This window comes from Lissotriton vulgaris, chromosome 10 (genome assembly GCF_964263255.1).
Source record: "Lissotriton vulgaris chromosome 10, aLisVul1.2, whole genome shotgun sequence".
Taxonomy (NCBI): domain Eukaryota; kingdom Metazoa; phylum Chordata; class Amphibia; order Caudata; family Salamandridae; genus Lissotriton; species Lissotriton vulgaris.
In genome coordinates this window covers 191,049,781-191,067,023 of record NC_141698.1, presented here as the reverse complement: position 1 = coordinate 191,067,023, position 17,243 = coordinate 191,049,781, and the positions used below count along the sequence as shown (strand labels likewise).

At 51.6% G+C, this 17,243-nt stretch overlaps 1 protein-coding gene across 2 annotated transcripts in view; it reads right to left on the bottom strand.

Annotated features, from left to right (window-relative positions):
• Positions 1–17,243, bottom strand: part of TMC7 (transmembrane channel like 7) — a 479,975-nt gene that overhangs the window by 22,380 nt on the left and 440,352 nt on the right. The window lies entirely within an intron of this gene.

Sequence of the window (17,243 nt, the reverse complement as noted above, 5' to 3'; positions counted from 1 at the left end):
GGCTCCCTAGAAAAGCTCTTGGTAGCTCCATTAGCACGGACAGAAGTAGGGAACCAGCAGTGTTTGCCAGGTGGATTTTGTAGAAATTTAAGGAAGTTCACTTTCCATTCCAGGCAAAATAAGTTGCAATACAAAGTCAAAGCAATTTCCATCTGCAATCGCCTGTAATGCAGGCAACTGCATATTTTTGATTGTAATATACACACGTTCCCTATTAATAATTAAAAAAAAAACATTTCTGAAAGTTGGAAAATTTCAAATTCAGACATCTCTGTGCGAAAGAAACCATGGTATGTTCTGCTCTTCGTGTACCAATGTTTATACAAACCTCCTGCCTAAGAAATACACGAGTCGAAAGGACGATCTCGGGTTGTTGAAGATTGTACACTGAGCCAGAGGCAGAATTCTGATCATATTTGGTGCACCCATCTACTATGTACTAGTCAAGGGTGAGCATAGTACATTCATTTAACAAAGTGGGGCAGCTCATTATCTTTTTATGGGAACCTGTAGGAGATTTACTTCTGCTCTACAACATGTGTGGGATGTGTGTTTGTCATAAGATGGCCAGAACAGTAAAAACTAAGCTGGTGACCAACACAAATACCATTTTGCACATAGTATCACCACCACATCAAAAGTAACAACGAAAATCTGGAAAAGAAGTAGAATCTCATTCAATCTTCAAGCTCACTCATCTGAACTGAGGGTCTGCCTTCTTGAATTACCTCACCTGTTCCCTTTGGCGAGTGAGGTTGTCATTTCTAGCACATCGATACCTGGTAGTGCGATTAGATCATTACTGACCAAAAGTCATCTCCACATGGTCGAACACTGGTCTATTCTAGAGCATCTGCCATTAGAGTGAACATTTTCGCCTCTCAGGTAGTTAAATATGGGACTGAGGCTGGGGATCTTATTAGTCACTTATATTCCTGATAAACTCTTTTCATTCCAGAAGGACCCTGTGAGCTGGAAAACAAGGATACTGTACATGGTTCTTTTATAGAGAAGATGAGATGAGGATTCTAGAGTAGGGAATATTCCCACCAAGAAGGGAGAGCTGGTTCTATTTATTTCCTACGCACTTTGAGGAATAAATCTCCGGACTTTTACACCAGATTTTGAAGGCCCTTGCCATGTGTAAACAGCAGCCCTGCCAAGTTGTTCCAGATGGCTCAATCTCATTGTTGCTAAATTTGGAAATGAACAGTGTTTGCTTGTGTTCGATGGTGATGTCTGTATTGAATGGTGATGTCTGTATAGAGTGCTGATGTCTGTATAGAGTGCTTTGCCAGAGTCTAGGCTGGTGATGAGGGCCTGCGTCACCATATTACTTGTGCTGATGGGGAGCCACTAGAAGACTTTGCGGAGCATGATGAGTGTGTGGAAACAGGCTGAGGAAACAACGTTAACCTGGCGTTGCATGGAGTTTTCGCGATCTAGGATAAGGCTGAGGTTGCGGGCGTGATCTATCTGCTAAGAGTCGTTCCAGAGGGCGGTATGTCTGCCGAAGATCAGAACTTCAGTTTTGTTGGTGTTGAGCTTCAGGCAGTTGTCCTTCATACAGGCCGAGAGTTGTGGAACTTGGTCTTCGTCAAGGTGGAGTCCGCTGAGAGTGAGAGGATAACCGGGGTTTTCAGATCGATAACATTAGCAGCATATAAAGGCCTATTCCTAATAATACCCCTATCAAAGGTCCCTACGAGCATACAGTTCTAAGGTCTACAAGTAAAGCCCATTACACATCGACACATTACCACATAATAACTGAATCAAAATTGAAAACTAGACATGAATAAAGGGAATACCCCCTCCCCCCACTTTATGGTCAATATACGTCAGATTTGTACAGTGGTAGCCCAGTAACCTAATAGTGAGAGCGTGTGCGCGCTGCTAACCTGCGTTCGCCTATCATGTGAACGCCAGGGGTGACCGTATCACTGCAGCTCTGTACTATCGTGGTACTGTTCTATCTCCAGTATGACCGGCTCAGTGTCTTCCTCGCTGTCAGTGTCCAGGGCTTTCGGTAATCCCACCAAGTGCTCCCATGCTCTGGCCGCTTCCAACGCCTTCTCACTCCCCGTTCTCTGTGCAAGTTGCAGCCGCCCTATCCCATCACATTCCGCCCATTTAATGAACTCCTTCTGGCTGGCTACGTTGGGGGCCCCTCTCGCTTTCGAGTGCATTGTGATTTCCCTTTTGGCCAGTAATAGGCCATGTCTATAAACTTGCTAGTGATCTTAGTTTTAGCCGTGTGGAGAAACCAATTCAGCAGATATGGCCCCATTGCCAGCCCAAGGTCTCGGTCCATCACATCGTTTAACAGGGTGACTACCTCAGTCCAATAACTGGTTAGCAGTGGGCACCCCGTACCATGTGAGAAATCCACTTCCTCCACTCAACATCGCGGATAATCATCTGCAGCCATATCGAAGTATGTTTAGGTTTTTGCCGGGATGAGGTAGGCTCTATGCAAAATGGAAAAGTGTATCAGTTGAAAACGAGCATTACTGGTGCTCTTCCACGCCTGTTCCACTATTTGGGCCCAGACCCTATCTAGTATCTCTTCCCCCACATCTACCACCCCCTTGCACTTAAGGACATCTAAAGGTGCCAGCTTTTCCTGTGTCATACGGTTGTATAGGCAAGCAACCGCCTTATATTTCTCCGCAGCATTCACAATGTATTGACAACCCAGAGAAGTCCTAGGTTCAGTCTGGCCCTACTTCCAGTGCGCACGGATAGCCGCAGTAAGCGCCGCGTGGAGCAAGAAGTCACCCCTCTTAAGTCAAACAGCTCCTACAAATCATGGAAGGGCAGCATGTTCCCATCCTCATATAGATCTCCAATAGTCGTCAACCCCTTCTCGTCCCATGCACTCAAATCCCGCCAGGAGCCTCAGTGGGGAAGTGCCTCACACATAGAGAGCAGAATATCAGGGGCATACAGCACTGTCATACCTGCTCATTTTAAACTCCGCTACCAGTACTGCCTTGAGGTCCCAAGGTTCTCCGGAAGGGCACTAATCGGATAGGGAGGTCCAATAGGATTTGAGAGCAGTCTCAGTTCTGGGGCTCCTCCTCTTTCTTCCTCTGAGCCACGCAGTCTTGTTGCCATTCTTTGCGTTCGCCATTACAGCTGCGCAGCTAAGTTATAGGTTTCAAAGTTAGGAACCGCCCATCCACCCTCCGAACTTGAACGTGTTAATACAGTCAGGACAACCCGCCGTCTCCCAGTACCCCATAGGAATCCTGTAATCATGGATGGGAGTTGCTTAAAAATCTGCACCGGGATCCAGATCCGCAGGGTTGAAAGGAAAATATAACAGTCGGGGGAGGATCACCATTTTAAGTAAGGCCACTCACCCAGCAATTGACAATATAAGTGATCCCCAAAACTCAAAACTGCTCGCCAGTCCTCTCACCGCTCTAACTATATTGCCCTCCAACATATCCAGCTGTGTGTGATAGATCTTGACCCCTAGATACGGGTGGCACCTATATTCCGACTGCACTCCTGCTATGTCCTGCGAACCGTCCCTTTCTCCATCTGTTAGGAACAGGCATGACTTAGCCCAGTTAACTCTAAGGCCAGATACCTCTCCTAGTTCGTGTAGTAGCGCCTTCGCCCCCAGTAATGCTTGCCCTATGTTTTCTAAGAACATAAGCAGGTCGTCCGCGTGCAGGGCTATGTGGTGAGACTGACCGTGCACTTGTAGACCCCGGTAGTATCTCCCCATCCTAGCCTTCGCCGCCAGTGGTTCCATGGCCAGTGCAAATAGAAGCGGGGACAATAGGCATCCCTGCCTCGTGCCCCGGCTTACCTCGCAAGCTTCAGATATCAACCCACCCGTCCTAACCCGCGCCATGGAGTACTTATGGAGTAAAGCCGTACATGCTATAAATTTGTCCCCCAACCCAAATCCGGCCATGACATGGAACAGATAGGGCCACTCCAAACTGTCAAACGCTTTTTCTATATCAACAGCGAATCCTGCAGTAGCGTCTTTCAGATAAGAGTATGATTCGAGTACCTGCAGCAATCGCCGAATATTTAAGGACGTATTCCGAGCGAGAATAAAGCCAGTTGATCCGGATGGATTACGGTCGGCATGTGGGGCAATAGACGAATGGCCAAGATGCGACTTAGTATCTTGTAGTCCGTATTAAGCATGGATAGCAGACGGTACGCTGACCTGTCCCATGCCGGTTTACCAGGTTTAAGTAGAGGGATGATAACCGCTTCTCTCGTGGAGACGGGAAGGTGACCCAAGCGTCTCGCCTCGTTGTATAGCGCTACCAGTCGCGGCACCAGCTGTTCAGTATAGGTTAAGTAAAACTCGTTTGTCCTTGGTGTTTTATTTCCAGCCTTATGTTTAATAGCTGCCCTCACTTCCCTTAACTCGATATCTCTGCCTAACACCTCTGCCTGATCACCATCTAGTTGTGAAAGCTGGAGGTCATATGTAAACCCATAGGTCATCGCCTGTCCAGATTGTCTTGCTCTTGTATAAGTCCTTGTAGTTGTCATAGAATAACTCGTTTGTACCCTCCTGCGTAAAGCAAGCACCCCCCCGGAAGTCCCGGAGCATCAGTATCGACGATCCTGTACATGACGGGTTGGCCAGCCAGGCCAGCAGCGCACCAGACTGGTCTCCCTCTACGTGGGTGCGTGTGATATAAGCCTTGTGATCGAAACAGCGCATTCGCTCAACTTGTCCTGCCACTACCTCCCTCGCCTCCAATTCCTGCTGTTTATCCGGCTTCTCAGGGCGATCTTTCTCAACTTCCCGCAGGCGTTGTTCTGCATCTCCTACCTCTACTAGTAGCACCCTGCGCACTCCCACCATCACAGCGATGCTACATCCCCGAATCATCGTTTTAAAGGCATCCTATTCCACCAAAAATAAGGAAGGCAGACCCCTCGTTATCTCCGAAGTACTGAGCGATCGATGTACCCATGCAACGGTCACTTCACGGCTGGACTACGCCAATGGTCTATACCTGGGCCTCCCAAAATTCCTAACCCATAAACTGCAGGTAGTTCAAAATGCGGCTGCGAGGCTGCTACTGCGAATTCCTTTCAAGCAGTCAGTCTCTCTGCATCTTCGAACCCTGCACTGGCTCCCTGTGGCCAACCGGATTAAATTCAAAGCCCTGACGCTTGCGTTTAGATCTTTGCATGGCTCCTGCCCACTCTACCTAAAAAAACGCCTTCCAAGGTATTCCCAAAGCCGTGCATTACGGTCAAACGACCGTATCCAACTGGTTGTCCCACGAGCTAAAAAGGCACGCCTTGGCGGTCGTACCTTTTCAGCAAACGTCTCTGCTTTGTGGAACTCCCTACCTCAAGCAATCCAGCAGGCTCCATCTGAACCTTGCTTTAAGAAGTTGCTAAAGACTTGGCTCTTTTCCCAGCCTCGCTAGGTCTCCCACTTCTGCCCCTGGACCTCTGTGGTACTTTTAGCGCCGGGACACCTCCTCGTGAGGTAGCTGTTCGCGCTCTATAAAACACAGTATTATTATTATCGCGAAACAATTGGTCCTCCAACGCCTCCGGGCGCAGTTGCCAAGTCGGTATCCGGGCCCGGATTTGTGACCATTGCATTCCAAGCAAAACGGGGTTATGATCTGATAGTGTCCTAGCGAGGTATTCACTGCCCTGCACTCCTGCATGCACGTGCGCAGTGCATAATAATGCATCCAGGTTCACATGAAGGTCGTGTAATGTCGAGAAATAGGAGTAATCACGTTCCCCAGGATATTGGACTCTCCAAGTATCTACCAGGCCCCATCGGCTCTGCCAAATATGCCTGGCCTCTGCAATCTTATGAGTGAGGGCATTAGGGAGCGGGGGGTGCGGGCGATCCAAAACCACATCTGATATACAGTTAAAATCCCCAACAAGCAGTACTGAGCCAGTAAAATAGGTTGCCAACTTCCTGGACAACTGCGAGAAAAAGGCAGGTTGCTCCATGTTGGGAGAATAAATGCTCCCCAGAGCAATGCCACGTCCGTCAAGTTTCCCAAGCACCATTACATACCAACCCTCCGGGCCTATAAACTTTTCCCTTCACTGGAAGGGTACCCCGCCGCACTCAAATCAGCGCTCCCTGAACAAAAGCGGAATAGGTTGTGTAGAACAGCTGACCACACCAGCGCCGCTGTAACGCTGCTCCTTCCTGCACCTGTAAGTGGGTTTCTTGTAGTAGTGCATTATGAACTCCCCTCCTCACTAGATTTGCTTGTAGCGTTCGTCGGTGCCACAGAATGCATGCCTCACACATTCCAAAATAAATACTTCAAGTTATTGGTGGACCCCATCCCAACAATGTCAGAAATTCAACTATGAGAACTGCTCCCGTGACATGTCTGGCACTATTAAACCTCAAAACTAAAAAACATCCCCTACTCGCCCTCCCCAGGACAGGGACTGTTAAACTAGAACCCATGCAAACCATGAAAGAAAAGCCACACTAAGTTCTCTGACGAATACAGAGGTGCTGGGGACCGCAGCTGGCTCCGAAGGTCACCAATCAGTGCACATCATCCCCAAAGTAAGCAAAACAGTCCGGGACATGCGCCAATCCTCGACAGCAGAAATGTTCTTCCAGGCCCCCGGTCGGCATAACCCTTAACCCTTCCTCAGGCAATGTCATCCGCCGTCTGCAGCGTCACTACAGGCATCCATTCCTCGCTTGCTTGGGACGAGTCCAAGTCATTCTCCACAGAGTCCCCAGTAGTGCCAGCTTCCCCTTCTTCTGACACTGGAGTTTGTTCCTGTGCTAGCGCCAGCACGGCCTGCAGCGCCTCCACCCGGTACTGTGATGTCTGGGTGAGTGTGGGTTTCTTCAGGGTCCTGTTGTGGATGCATCGGCGTGGTCGCAAAGTTCAGTTTAGAGCTCGATCCGGCGTCTCTCCTGTGCCCTCTGCTCGAGGCATCTCCTTTCTGTAATTCTCCAGCCAGTCCCAAGCTTCTTGAGGAGAGTCGACAGTGTGTGCTCCAGTCAAAAATGATGTGCAAGCGGGCCGGGAATATCAGGGAGTGCTGGAGGCCCTCGTCTCAGAGCTTTCTTGACGCCAATGTAAGAAGCACGCTTCCTCTCAACTTCCAACGTATAGTCCGGGAACAACGTAACCTAATGGTGTTTGTTATGATGTTTTTATCTTGTTTATCTTTTTATGCATATGTGTATCATGCATAGATGTTTTTTTACTGTACTTTTAAGATCTTATATTGTAAGCAACAAATAAAGTAAACTGACTAACTGACGTAACCCTAGCGTTGTCCACTATAAGAGGGCCGTCCGCTCTCGCTTTTTGCAGTAGTAAGTCCCTATCGAGGAAATGAGGCAGGTAAGCCACCACCGGTCTTCCTGGGGCCAGCGGTTTGGCTGGTGCCCTGTGGACTCTTTCGAGGATGTAGAAGGAAGTGAGGCCCTCCGGGGCTACAACATTTCTGAACCACACCTCCAGGAAGGTCAACATATCATTCCCCTCTGATCCCTCAGGCAGCCCCACTACCCGCACATTATTTCTATGATTGCATCCCTCCGCATCCTCTGTCCTGCGTTCCAGAACATTTACCCTGTCAGTTAAGGCCTGTACCTGCTGTGCCACATCCTTTTGCGCCGGTGCTAGCTCCACAATGCTGACTTCAGTTTTCTTGACCCTCTCTGAAAGTTTTCTGTGTTCATCTCATAGCAGGCCAAGCCCCACTGCAACAGTATTGATATCCTGATGGAGGGTCGCCTTTGTGTCGGCTACGGCAACCAGTATTTGCTGTAGTTGCTGCTACATCGGATCTACCTAGGCAGTCCGCGTCTGTTCCTGTGCATCTTCCACCTGGTCCTAGGGGGCTCCAGTCTGGTGACCCCTGAGCTTGCCCATGGTGGGAAAGACTCTCCTCGCTCCTCTCCGCCTCTCTTTATGTCCGGCGACAAGTACTCTGCAGTTACGTCTCAATCCACACTTCCTGCCCAGCAGTAATGCAGTCCTGCACAGCGTTCCAGGGGCCCGGCCTCAGGCGCCCAGATGTCTCAACGCAGGTCAGCTCACATACACGCCACCCAGGCTCTTCTCCTACTTCTCAGAACCACAGGCACCAGGGCCGCCTGCGAGAGTCGTCCGATCAATACCAAATCCGCCCAACCCTTCTCCACAGGTGCTAGCTCGGTCGATGGTGCTGGAGTTGCAATCAGGGCGCTATGTGGCCCTCCCACTGGGGGATCCCGTGTCTCCAATTCCCAAGCCAGTAATACCCTACTTGTGCTGTGGGTCACTACTAGGCACTGTGATGCTGGTACTCTCGTCTCTGTCCAGGCCAGACTGGCCGTAGCGGGCACCGGGCAATCCCCTGGTGCGCCGCATGGGTGGGGGACCCTGGGGGGCCGATTTTGTTACAGGGCCCTTTTTGCAGCATAGCTGCAAAATCGGCCCTCTAACAAAATCAGCCGAAAACCAGCCCGGCAGAGAACTCTTCGCCCCCCTCCTCCCCCCAGGAGGGAGGGGGTGCGGCCGAGCACTCTGCCAGGCCCGGTTTTGGTTCCCAGACCAGCCCTGCCTCTGTCACCAGCCTCTTGGCCGGTATGGCGCTCCCATTCAGCTAGGCAGCCAGCACTCAAGCAAGTCCTCAGTTACCCACAGGTGGTCCCCTCGGGGATCAACTACTAGCTGGCCAATGCCCCTACCAGCAGCCCACTCCAAAAATTGGGGTAGGTGAATGTTTGAGGGCCCCTCCATGATTGCGGGTCACGCACGTGCCACGGTCTCCACCAGGAAGCTAGACTGTCGCTACCGGGCCGCCCCGGTCCGTAGCATCAGGTTCAGTCCTCCTGGGGGGTTTGAAAGCTCCAAGCTGCCTCAATTCTGTGTCCCCGGGGGCCACTCCTAGCCAAGGTTATGCGGCTCAAGGCTGTGGTCAGATCGTGGAGCCTGAAGACTGCCCAGTTCCTGGGTTAGGGGGTCCCAGCACCGTCCCGTAGGCCGCCCTGCCCCATGTACCTTCTGCTAGCCGTCCGCTCACTCTCCATCACCGGGCCACAGGAAGGGAAGCCCCCAGGTGATGGCGGCTGCAGTGTCGCTTCTGGCGCCTCCTCAGGAGTCCAGCAAGCGCCCGCAAGCATGCAGGGCCCTCACCGCTGCTCAGCACACTCGTCTCCATCAGCAGGCAGCTCAACGAACCCCCTCTGCCAGCAGGGAGGCCTCCGCACCTCCTCCGTGGGGACGAGTTGGGTCGCAGCTGCTCGCTGCTCTCCAATGGCCCGCTCGCTTCAGAGCCGTCGATCACTATAAATCACTGCAGCGCTGCCTTATTGACCTCCACAGGCCCGCTCGTGCTCCCGGATCGGAGCTCAGGGCGCTGCGGTCGCTGCTGTGTTCGCTGCGGTCGCTGCTGTGTTCGTTGCCGTCGGCCGCTCCGCCATTGTGAGACCTCCCAGTCTCCTGGGACGATTCCTCTGTCTCAGATGAAATCCTGGGCAGATATCACTCCATGACCCTCCAGACCTGCTCCTCTAGCGTGCAGTCCCCTCAGAGGGCTCCGGTGGCACAAAAACAGCCCCATACATCTGTTTAAGAAGGATAAGTGCAAGACTGATGCAGAGCTCTCTACTCACATGTCCACCATCGCTGCTGGCCAAGTCACGCCCCCATTGGAGAGGATATTGATGTTGTGCAATCTAACGTTGTCTGCAAGTGGTGTCCTGTAGATGTTGAAGAGGGGTGGACAGAGGGATGAGCCTTGTGGAGACACAGCAGATGGTGTGCTTGGGTTGAGAGGTGAAGTGAGGGAGGCAGACTCTCTGGGTGCATTCCGTGAGGAAAGATGCCATCCATCTGAGAGTATTGTCTGTGAATCCAATCTGGCATAGTCAATCGATGTGTGGTGGGAGACGGTGTCAAAAGCTGCGGCGAGGTCCAGGAGGATCAGGGCAGCTGATTCTCCTCTGTCGAATATCGTGCGTACATCACTCGTTGCAGCGATCAGGGCTGTCTTGGTGCTGCGGTTGGCTCTAGAACCTGATTGGGATGGGTCCAGTAGGTTGTTTCCCTCCAGGTGTTTGGTGAGTTGGCGGTTGAAGGCCTTCTTCAGGACTTTGGCGGGGTACGAAGGCAGGGAGATGGAACAGTATATCTGGAGTTCGCTGGGGTCTGCCGAAGGTTTCTTGAGGAAGGGTCAGACCTCCGCGTGTTTCCATGCGTCAGGAAAGGTGGCTGTGTTTATGGAGGGATTGAGGATGGTGGTGAGCTGGTGGCTGATATGGTCTCTTCCGAGGTTGACTAGTCATTGGGGGCACGGGTCAGTGGGTTCTCCTGAGTGGATGGAATTCATAAGAGTGGTTGTTATCGGTGTGCTGAGTTGTTCCCATGCAGTGAGCAGGTGGTCAGTGGTAAAGGTCGATGCGTTGCTGAAGAGGTTGAAAGATTGGGGATCAAAGTTTCTATAAATGGTTGCTACCTTGTCGAGAAGTGGTGGTCAAGGGTGTTGCAGAGATCCTGTGAGTAGGGAATTGAGTTTTCGGTGGCTTACAAGCAGGTGAACTCTCGGAAGATGGTGAAGAATTCATTGGTTTGGCTAGCGCTGATCTGAATCTTGTGGGTCTCTTTTTTTTATAAAAAACTTTTTATTGACAATAAAAGTAAACAGTGGACAGTTACAAGGGTTACATTATACTCCGCAATCGTTCATAGGCAAGATGATGACACATGGTGGGCACATTATGAGCTCACAAAAGAAAACATTCATCACGATCAGCACTTCTCTTCCGTATCAGCCCCACAATCCCACTACCCTCTTCTCTCTTCTCTCTTGTTTAATCCTCCGAATCCGTATCACTTTCCAACTGGGGTGGTTCACAAATATTCCCTCTATATTCATTCCAGTTTCCCCAAATTGCCCCCCACTTTCGCGGACATTTCCTATGTAAATATACCATCCTTTCCACAATCATTGAGGAGTCCAAATCCTTGCTCCAGTTTCTGAGCTCTGGAGACACAGCGGCTCCCCAGGCCTTAGCCACATTCCGTTTAGCGTATATAATACCCAACGTTGCCCACGCTTGCAAGGGGCCACTGAGGTTATTCGGCTCCCAAATGTTCAAGAGACACCGTCTCGGCTCAGGAGGCAACGAGACATGAATCACCTGGGATATAGTACGCAGTACCTTGGTCCAATAGCTAGCAATCACAGGGCATCCCCAGACAGTATGGTAAAACGTTCCCTCTTCTCCGCAGCCTCTAAGGCAATATTGGTGTGCAGCTCTGCCTATCTTATGTAGCGTGACCCTAGTGTAGTAAATTCTGTGTAGGACTTTTAACTGTATCAGTCTGAGCCGTGATGACACTGCAACCTCCCAAGGGGAGGATAGCGCGGTCTGCCAATCAGATTAGTCGAGCTCACCCAAGTCTGTCTCCCAGGCTGTTTTAAGTCTATCCATAGGGTCAGGCATATTATTAATTAGCTTACGATAAACCAGTGAGGTCGCCTTATGAAGCATGTGTTCCGTAAGCAGTCTATCCTCCAGGAGAGTGGATTCGGGTAGTCCTCCCTCTGCCGGGAGTACGGATCGCTGGGCATGAGTGATTTGCAGATAGCGGACACGTTCTGTCTCCACTAGGGCGAACTGTTCCGCTAGTTGGTCAAAAGTAAGGACCTCGCCTCGTCTATATATGTCCCCAATCGTCGAGATACCTATGCGGTCCCAGGCCTCAAATCCCTTACTATTACAAAGAGAGCCAAGGCGGCGGGACGACCAAAGTGGTGTCATCTGAATGATCATGTTTTGACATTTGAGACGCTTTGACGCCATGTGCCAGAGCTGCACCGTATGGGCCGTAGGGCCTACCAGGGTTGCTACACTCCGAGGATCGTAGAGCGCGGTCATCACTCCTCCGCCTCCAAGGTCATATCTGTCCGCTTTGTACGCAGGCTGTGTCTGCGGGGAATGGAGCCAGTGATTCACGATCTTAAGTTGCGAAGCCCTTTAATATAACTGAACATCAGGAAGTGTGATGCCTCCATCGTACTAGCTCCGTACCAACCTTAGTCGGGAAATATGTGGAGGTATGACTCCCCAGAGTAGACCCGGGACCAATGCATTTATGGTCTGGAAGTATTTCTCTAGGATGTACAGAAACCGTGGCAACATCATCATTTTAAATAAAGCGGCTTTTCCGAGCAGGGTTAGTGGTAAGGTATGCCAATGCCTCACATCCATGCGAAGTCGCTCCAGTGGAGGCAGCAAATTATGACGATAGAAAAGCTCCCGATTCGGTGTCACCCACACTCCCAAATATTTGAATGGTCCTTCAGTAACCCTCAAAGGGCAGTCATTTGGGAGGGCTGGTGGGGGCCCCTGGAGGACAAACAACACCGACTCGGCCCAGTTGATGGTATATCCAGAAGCCCTCCCAAAAATCTTACAAATGTCAAGGAGGACCATGTGAGAACGCCTGGAACGAGTCAAGTAAAGAAGAACATCATCAGCATATAGCGATATGCGGTCCTCCCATGATTCAGTCCAGTGAAGACCCCTTATCATGGGGTCCCATTGTATCCACGCTGCCAAGGGTTCCAGAATCAACGCAAACAACAGTGGCGACAGGGGACATCCCTGACACGTACCACGACCCAGCCGGAAATCCCCAGAAATATGGCCATTGGACACAACATGTGCCAGTGGATTCATATACAAAAGTTTAACCCACGCGCAAAACTTCGTCCGAAAGCCAAGATGTCGCAGCACCACGAAGAGATACGGCCACTTGACCATATCAAAGGCCATTCGCGTGTCTAAGGACAATATCACAGCCGGTTCTGATAGGACTGGGATCTGTGCCATGGCCGCGTTAACTCTACGGAGATTCAAAGCAGTGCTCCTGTTTGGCATGAATCCGGATTGGTCCGGATGCACTAGAGTCTCCAAATGTGGGGTTAGGCGTGCAGCGATCATTTTGGCTAATATTTTGGCTTCCGCATTCAATAGCGAAATAGGGCAATATGACGCGCAATCGTCTGGGGTCTTACCGTGTTTCGGTATGGCTATAATTGTTGCAGTAAGTTGGTCCCTGGGTAGTTCCCCCACGGCCAAACTATCATTAAACATGTGCAATAGATGCGGAACTATATGATCCGAGAAGCGCTTGTATAGTTCTATCAGGATACCATTTGGCCCTGCAGCCTTACCCGACTGCAGGGAATGGATATCGCTTACGACCTCATCTATTGTAAAGTCAGAATCCAGAAGAACAGCGTCCTCCTCGGAGAGGGAAGGCATCTTGATATCTTTAATGTAGGTCTGTGCCTCCTCCGAAGACATATCCGAAGAGGATGTGTAAACCGCCTTAAAGTAGTCAGCCAAAGTGTTTACTATGTTCGAGGAGGAAATATGCACCTCACCATCGGCAGAACGGAGCTGTGCTATTGTCGTCCGAGCCCTGTCTTTTTTGTCAAGCCAAGCTAGAAGCCTCCCTGCTTTATCGCCTACTTCATATACAATATGTTGAGTGCGTGAGAGCCTTTGTCGGACCTGCACCCGCTGATACTCCGTGAATTCCGCCTGTTGAAGGCGTAATTGACGCTGCGCCTCCTCCGTAGGAGCTAGATCATTCTGGGCCTGCAGAAAGGCTAGGTCTCGCTCTAACGTTATCAGGTCTTCCTGCACGGTCCGCTTATGGCCTGTTATGGAAACTATCGCCTGACCCCTTAGCACCGTTTTATATGCTTCCCAGAGGACCCCAGGGGAGTCCACGGAAGTGACATTTTCTCGGAAATAACTTGTTGTAGTCGCAACCAGGTCCCGTCTAATTTTAGAAATCTGTAAATAGTGGGGTGAGATCGGAAAAATTTGCCTACTGGTTTTTACGTGTGAGGTGTATACCATGCAAAGCGGGGAATTATCTGAGATACCCATCGGTCCTATTTTTACATCCAGTATGTGTGACAAACAGTCGGAAGACACATAGAAATGGTCAATGCGAGACAGACTATTGTGTACCCCTGAGTAAAAGGTATAGCCACTCTCCCCGGGGGGTGCCTGAACCTCCACCCATCCGTAAGACCCATATCTTCTACATAGCCTTTCAGCCTCGCCTTGTTCACCCCTGTCGTCCTGTTGGGATAGGGGTCAAGTCCTATATCCAGAATTGCATTAAAGTCTCCGCCCAATATGAGTTCACCCTCCGGGAGCGCGAGCAGAAACGCACTGAGGGCGGGGAGTGCTATTGAGTGTAGGGCAGGGGGAATGTACACAGATACCACATTAAATCTTTTCCCTTCCCATAGGCAGGAAATTGCTGCAAATTGCCCGCCTGCATCCTTCCATACCTGCTGCACCACCACGGGTGAACTCCTACGCAACAGGATTCCCACCCCCCCAGAACCGGAGGAGAACTCAGAATGTACCACCATCGCGTACCCCATCTATCCAAGGCCTTACATGTCGACCCCACCAGATGAGTTTCCTGTAGTAGTACCAGTGTTGGGCCTGCCCTACGCACATACTGTAGTACCAGTCCCCTTTTGATTTTATCCCCTAGACCTCGTACATTCCATGTGAGTAGGGTCAGGGGGGGTATTGGAGTCCCAATCGGGCCACTATCATTTGCCGTTCGGTCAGCCAAGACCCCGTCCGCCATCATGAGTAAAACTTTCCCGAAAGCTCAGCAGCAGTCCCCCCATGTAATCATTTGCATTCTTGAAGTACTGTCCCAAACCAAAGCACAAAACAGAGTGCAACCAACCCTTCCCCCCCACAAACAATGCAATCCAAATTTGCACATAATCAATACAGTCATTTTCACCAATATCTCTGAAACATCCCACCCTGAAAACCTCCCCCTGACTCCCCTCCACCCCCCTTCCCTGCTCCCCTGCCTGTGGACTGCAACTTGCCCACCCCCCAACCCGGCAGAGTGCCTGTGTGTCCCCCACCCGTACTAACTTTGTAGAGGCAAATCGGTCCCCCCCACCCTCTGCATAAATATCTAATGAAGGTCAGGACGATGCAGCCCGCAATCAAGACTTTTTGCCTATGAAAAGTCGTCACAACATGTCTAAGTAAATACATTTCACCACATTATACACCCGGAATCACTACAGTCAATCCCTTTCTCCCAGTGGCATCCCACACTGACAGCTCGACCCCCCCAATACTTGCAAGTGGCCCTCAAGGCAATCCTCTCCGAAGTCTCTCGTGTCCCTCACTCCTGTTCCAAGAGGCCACTGGCCCCCAGATCCTCCCTAGCTGTTGGCTCCGGCTCAATTCTAGGGCCCCGCTCCGGTGCGCCACAGCGTCTATCTGGTTTACCTCCGACTTTAGTCCATCCGTCAAGCCAGTCCCAGATTGCCTCCGGCGAATCATTTTTTTTTAATAATAAAGAACTTTATTGCGTGATCAAAAAACTAGGATTTACCATCCCTCTCGACTCTCAATTTCGCTGGAAATAGCATCACTTACTTTATGTCTCTGCCCCGCAGTTCCTGTTTCACCGCCTGAAAGCTGCGTCGTTGCGCCTGGACCCGAGCAATGAAATCCAGGAAGAAAGAAACCTCATAGTTGTTAATCTTTAACGGGGGGCCCCGCTCTAGCAGTTTGGAGAATATTGTCATGGTCCCGAAAATTAAAGACTCTGGCAATAATAGGTCTGGGAGGGGCCCCTACTTTAGGCCTCCTGCCCGGCACTCTATGGGCCCGTTCTATGGAGAAGTATGCAGATAGCGACTTGTGCTTTAAATGCTTTGTGATTAACTCCTCCACATAAAGGTCGGCCGCCGTCCCATCCGTTTTTCCGGAACCCCAAGAATTCGGACGTTATTGCAACGGGCCCTCCCTTCGTAGTCATCGAGCTGCTGTGCCATACGAGTCTGCCGTTTATCCATGTCCGACATTTGGCGTTGAAGCTCAGAGGTATCTTCCTGGAGTGTCGCCGTTACCACCTTGAGTTCTCCCACTTTTTCATTCTTCTGCTTGAAATCTGCACGCAGCAGCGATACCTCTGTTGACACTGAGTCCATAGATGTGCGCATTTCCCCGATAGCTGCCAGAACATCATGGAGCGTGGGTTCCTTCAGCTGTGGAGACGACCCCTTCGCTCCGTCTTGGTCCGGTTTGGGCGATTCGACTTTCTCTCCACCCTGCTGCCATGCATATTTTGAAAGCCGTGCCTGGGCGTTATTCTCGGAACTCCTGTTGCCCGTCGCCATTTTCACTCCCCGCAACAGGCTAGCCGAGGAATCGCGACAAAGAAAACGTGTCAATGCGTTGCCATCGCCTTCTATGATTGAAATAATAATAAGCGTCTCTTCAAAGCACTCGCCGGTGGATACACCTTACTCCCTCTGGTCCTCTAGCTGCTCGCCACAGCCCCAGCTCCGTACAGTTCACCAAGGAGGGGGAGGGGAAGGGGTCAATCCAGTCTCCGCCTGACAGTCCAGCCCGGCTCGGTCTGAGCAAGGCGGGAGAGGAGAGGGCAGAATAGGGGCCCGCTCGTCCTCAGCGGGCCACAGCAGTCCCCCGGTGTCACTATGCGTCTCAGTCACTGTCAAGGGGTCGTCTTCTTGGACGCCGTCCAGATCCAGATGGAGCACTTCTAGGGGACACCAGGAGGTCTTGGACCATCATGCCCCGGGGCGCGATATGTAGGCTGCGGGGTGCAGCGCCGGCCACGTCGCCTCTCACCCCCGCTGTTGCAGTGCCTCTCCGCCGTCGCTCCGCCCACCCGCAGGAAGGCCACAAAGCCGGGGCCTAAATTTGCTCCCAGCCCCGGGGCCGTCACTCCCACCTCGACCAGTAGCGGCGAGCGGGCACCGCCCCTCCAGTTTGCAAGCGGAGCCCCCGCAGTGCCCAACGCAGCCAAGCCCCCCTCCACGACCAACCCGGCGGAGGGGGGGGGAAGTCGTCAGGAGATGTCAAAGGGCCCTAGGGATCACACTCCACCTAGCGCCTCGGGCCGCTGTCTTGTCTCGCTCAGGCGCCTTCTCTGCCGAGCGCCCGAACGTCAGGGTAACGGCAAGCCGCCCGCCAGCCGATCACTTCACAGCCTCCACGGGGGTGTCAGCTAGCCCAGCGGACACCACGGGAGGACTAGTGTCCGGGGAAGTAGGCTGCAGGACTGTTTATCGCCTCAGGTCGGGAAGAGCCCGTTTAAGCAGCGGCAATTCTTCACGGCCGCTTAGCCCCCCCAATCCTCCCCTCCCCCCCGTGGGTCTCCTTTTTTGCAGTTTGGGGCTGGTGGTGTCGT